The sequence below is a fragment of the Neopsephotus bourkii genome, unplaced genomic scaffold (assembly GCF_033783945.1).
Source record: "Neopsephotus bourkii isolate Nb327-2 ecotype Australia unplaced genomic scaffold, CSIRO-AGI_Nbou_v1 NB_1542, whole genome shotgun sequence".
NCBI classification, from domain to species: Eukaryota; Metazoa; Chordata; class Aves; order Psittaciformes; family Psittacidae; genus Neopsephotus; species Neopsephotus bourkii.
This window is the reverse complement of record NW_026902018.1, coordinates 1,289,745-1,295,094: the sequence shown is the minus strand read 5'-3', so window position 1 is coordinate 1,295,094 and position 5,350 is coordinate 1,289,745.

Sequence of the window (5,350 nt, the reverse complement as noted above, 5' to 3'; positions counted from 1 at the left end):
CGGAGCAGGGGTTGGACCGGCGGCTGTGGCCCGCGCACGGCCCGGTAATGAGCGGAAGGGGAGCCCCGCCTGCGGCCGGCAGGTTTCCCGTTGGGAGAGACCCACCGGTTAAACCAGTCACCGGCCGGCCCACCCCGAGACCAGTAAAAGCCAGCTCCGAACTCCCAACGCAAATCAGTGCGGGGTGCTTGCTGGTGACTCGGGTAGGGACAGGGTAGAGCGTGACACAGCATTGCTGCTGAGACCCAGAACAGAGGGTGAGGAGGGGATTCTGCCCCTCTGCTGTGCTCTGGGGAGACCCCCCCTGCAGCCCTGATCCAGCTCTGGGGCAGCAGCACAAGAGGGACGTGGAGCTGTTGGAGCGAGTGCAGAGGAGGCCATGGGGATGCTGCGAGGGCTGGAGCAGCTCTGCTCTGGAGCCAGGCTGAGAGAGCTGGGCTGGGGCAGCCTGGAGAAGAGAAGGCTCCTGAAGGGGAGACCTTAGAGCAGCTCCAGTGCCTAAAGGGGCTGCAGGAAACCTGGAGAGGGGCTTGGGACAAGGGCCTGTAGGGACAGGCCAAGGGGAATGGCTTGAACCTGCCCGAGGGGAGACTGAGCTGAGCTCTTAGGCAGAAGCTCTTCCCTGTGAGGGTGCTGAGGCGCTGGCACAGGGTGCCCAGAGAAGCTGTGGCTGCCCCATCCCTGGCAGTGCTCAAGGCCAGGTTGGACACAGGGGCTTGGAGCAAGCTGCTCCAGTGGAAGGGGTCCCTGCCCGTGGCAGGGGTTGGAGCTGGAGGAGCTTTAAGGCCCCTTCCAACCAAAGCCAGGCTGGGATTGTGTGATTCTATGAAGGTTTGATCCAGAGCCATCCAAATAATACCAGGCAAGCAGGCTTCAAATTGGTTCCAAACTGGATTGTGTCTCTAGACAAAAGCTTCTGGAAAAAGAGCTTTTATTGAAAGGATCCTTCTTCAGCATGATTCATGGATGGGAGGAAGCTGCTCAGAGCAGATTATCAGATGTCATAAGTCAAAGCCAGGGAAGAATGCCCTGGTTCCGGCAGCACTGTCAGCGTTCTGACAGGCACATTCCAGTCATCTCCTCTACTCAGTCTGCACGACCAAGCTGGTGATAAAACAAAAGCAGCCTTTTCATTTCAAGCAGCAGAAAAAGCAGCAGGAGGAGGACTGAAACACTGGAACGACCCTGGGAACGTGCTGTCCTTGTTAGTCTCCAGTGAACAGAACGCTATGGCATGGCATTCTGCTTCCTGAGCAGCACCAGTGCTTCCACAGTTCCTGCATTTCCTCAAATTCCATCTAAAAGTCCCAAACGACAGCCTGGGGGGCTGGATGGAATATCTGCTTCACTTGTGTGCAGGCATGGAACACAGCCAGCCATTCCCCTCCTCACAACACGCTCTCAGTGGTTACTGGGCCTGCACACAGACCAGACACCACTCACCACCTGGCCCCGTGTTCCCTCCAGAAGGTTGGGACAGGGTTTGAAGCCGTCAGGCTGCACAGGGCTGAGGGAGCAGGAAACCCTGAAGGACCAGCACTTGTAAACACATGACAAAAATAGAAAGAAAATGAAAGAGTTGTGACAAGAGCAGAGAAAAATGTCAATGTAATCTAAAAAAAGACACAACTGTAGCACTGAGCTGCAAGGTCCTGGAAATGGGCTGTTAGATTTCCTAAGCGGCTGAAATGCTGCCCAGTGATGATGCTGATTCGGTACAGCCCAAGAGTTGCTGTTTCTCAACACAGCTCTACTTCTTCCATTTTTACATTTTATCTTAATGATCGGTACCTGAGCTTAGCAGGGACTAAAAGAAGATCTAAGCCCTCCCCAGCATGTTCTTGATAGTTGTAGAGGCTGAGGTGTGATCATTAAACTACTGACCTAATGGATCCTACAGTAATTTATTAACTATTTTTTCCATATCCCATCATTCTCCAATGAAGCATATTCTTAGCATAAGTATATTCTCCCCTCCTAGCATAAAGTCTCCTTGTAGGTTGGGTTTTATTTGGTCACTAATGAAGGTCGCTGGGGATGGTCCAAGGTACGTCTTTGTTCACCCTCTGCCATGGCATTGTGCTGCCCAGGGGAAGGAGTGCCCGTTCCCTCCTCTTCTGGTGCCTGTGGTACACGTCCTCCTGGGCAGTGGAGCAAAGGAGTTGCTCAACTTCTGTGAGCTTTAATGGTGCAAGTTCCTGTGGGTGGGAACTCCCTCCTCTGTGCACCACATAGGCACGGCCCTGCGTGGGGGACCGCAGGATTTCTACAGCAACGAATTATCACTTCAGATAGCAGAGATAACAAGGCCAAGTGAAAGGTCCTGCCCCTGGGTTTATTAGGGCAGTCCCAAGCATAGCTACAGGCTGGGGGAGACTGGATGGAGCAGCCCTGAGGAGGACTTGGGGGTGTTGGGTGAGGAGAAGCTCCCCATGACCTGGCTTCAGTGAGCGCTTGAGCCCAGACCCCCCGTGTGCCGGGCTGCACCCCCAGAGTGTGAGCAGCAGCTCAGGGAGGGGATCCTGCCCCTCTGCTGTGCTCTGGGGAGACCCCCCCTGCAGCCCTGATCCAGCTCTGGGGCAGCAGCACAAGAGGGACCTGGAGCTGTTGGAGCGAGTGCAGAGGAGGCCATGGGGATGCTGTGAGGGCTGGAGCAGCTCTGCTCTGGAGCCAGGCTGAGAGAGCTGGGCTGGGGCAGCCTGGAGAAGAGAACCAGGAAGACCTCAGAGCAGTCTGTGATTTTATGATGCCTAATTCCTTACCTGCCCAAATCCTTTTATTTAGAATCATCTTGATGTATAGCTGTAGCCAAGACAGCTTTGTTGTGCCTCCCTTCAGCAAAGTGTCACCCACAGACGGCATAATTGTTGGAAGTGGAAAGAATGGAATTACCTACAGAATGAATACAGATACAGTGGTGAGGGATGGGGCTGAGTGCAGTGTTCTACTCAGGCCTTAGTGGAAAAAAAGAGTAAAATTAGTAAAGCATTAAAGTGAGGTGGTAAAAGATGAAAAATAAAACAAAATGGAAGAGAAAGGATGGAGACAGCTACTTTTGGCTAGAACACTGGCCAAAGCAACCAGTAGGGAGTTCTGAGGAAGGAAACTGCTCTGCATTTCATAAGATGACCATTCTTGAGAAACAGGATGGTGTGTAAAGACATATCTGAGCTTACCATTAGGTTTATCAGAGCAGAAACAGCCCACGAAGGCTGAGGTTGGCTGTTTGGCTCATGAGAGTGAAGCATATAAAGGTTACTGGTTGGTAATGGGGGCAGGAAGGTACCCAAGAAGCATTTAGGTTTTGCTGTTTCCAGCGGTGCCAGGTGCAGATTGGTCAGGGATTGCATGCCACCTGCAGGGTGGGCACAGGGGCTGGCCTCTGCACTACAGAGACCTGAGGGACCAGGGTGGGATGATCCAAAACTGTCAGCCTCCACCACGACCACCAGCAGATTTTACATGTAACCTTACTGAATACAGCCAATAACTCAGATGACTGCAGCCCAAAGAATACCCTGCCACATCAGAAACTCCTTTTCTTTCTGTAAGAAACCAACTAGTAGCTTGACAGCTGTGTCATGAACAGTAGGAGAGGTTTGGTCAGGACTTGTGGGGTCTTTAGGGTCAGTTCTCAGCTGTTGGTGGAACCACATCAGGGTAAGGCAGCTCTGGGAAGGATGACCCAGAGCCTCAGGACTTTGTGCTGCTGGAAGCTTGGGTGTTCTCATGTTTCAGTCCAGACTGACTCTTCATGGCCATCGGATACTTGTTTTCTCTTACATTAACATCACCCTTGCTCTTAAGGGAGATGTGTTTACTGCTGTGTTTACTCCCTGAAGTTTCATAGAGAATAACTGTATCCCTCCTCAGCATTCAGGTGGTTTTTTGGGTTTGTTTTTTTTCCTAAACAAATAATTTCAAGATCCTTACATATTAAAAAATCAGGGTTACCCTGTAATTATTCTGCAGTCACATTTGCAGTTGGTCTCCCTTGATTACAAGTGAGCAGAGCTGCATACAGAATTCCAGAGAAGGTTACAGCAGAGCTCTGTAGAGTGGTATTAAAGTTTTCCCCTTCTGGAAATACCTCAGTTGATAAGTGCTTTTCATCAGGGCTGCTTCATGTTGGCAGTTTGCAGGCAACAAATACACCCAGATTTTTCTCTTCTTCTGTCATTTCCAATTGATGAGCTCCCAGCTTGCTGCAGAGATTCTTCTTAGTAATTCCCAAGTGTATGACCTTGGACTTTCACTATTAAATTTCATCCCATTTCCAAACGTGCCAGCTCTCAATATTATCCAACTCTTCCAGCAACATGGATATTCTCCCTGCACTGCCACTGCCTCCCAACTTTGTGTCATCAGCAAACGCCTCCAGCTCACTCCTTCCTTTTGTTCCAAGGCCTGCCTGAACAATCTTGTGCAGGATCAGGAGAGCACGGCCTGCTGGTCACTGTAGCCAGCACTGAGAGCTGCAGCTCACGGAGGGCATCATAGCCCAGGCACCTTCTGCTCTCTCTTCCCTTTGCAGTCCGCAGGTGGTGACTGTTTGAGGTGCTCTCCATTAATTTACTAGATCCAGTTTTGAACCTGCTGACAGTCTCCAAGTCATTTCTTAAGGAGCTCAGCTCCACCCTCACCGTCTGCCTTTCCACCCAAACCATGGCCATCTGCCTGCAGCCAGCTTCTCACCTACCCAACAGCTCCCCAGAAGAGCCATACATTTGCCATGTGGCATTGGTTTTAGTATCTTACTAAATCCAGTTAGATTAAACCTATTATCTATCCATTGTCTAGAAAACAATTATCAAAGGTAAAATCTTAAATTCAGCCTATCTTCAGTGAAGCTGTGTTGCATTTTTACCTTATTCCCATTTACTTGTCTGTCCCAAACTACTTTTTCCTTTATGTTTTTTTTTTTTCTAAGCTTTTAATGTTCTGGAGGTCTGACTAACAGGTCCCTAAATGACTGGCTTGCTTCTCCTCCTGCTGCTTAAAACCACTGAGTGCTTCAGTTGCTCCTCAGTAATTCATTCCCAACTCACAAATTAAAAACTTTGTCCTGGATGAGTGAGGATACATTCCAGGTCTGCAGGCCTGGGAACACCTTGTTCCTCGAGCTGCATGTCAGGTTCCCCCATTGGGTACAGTAATTTCCATTTCCATAAAATAATTCTCATCAGCTATCATTCTCTGCCCCGAACAACATGGAAAATAGAGGGAAAAGTCATTTAACACAGGGCTGTATCTAAAAAAAGACTGGAACAGAAGAAATGGAGAGACTCCGAACCCAAGTCTGGAAAGCCTCCATGTGGTGTGTTTAACTGTATTGTAGAAGCAGTGCCAA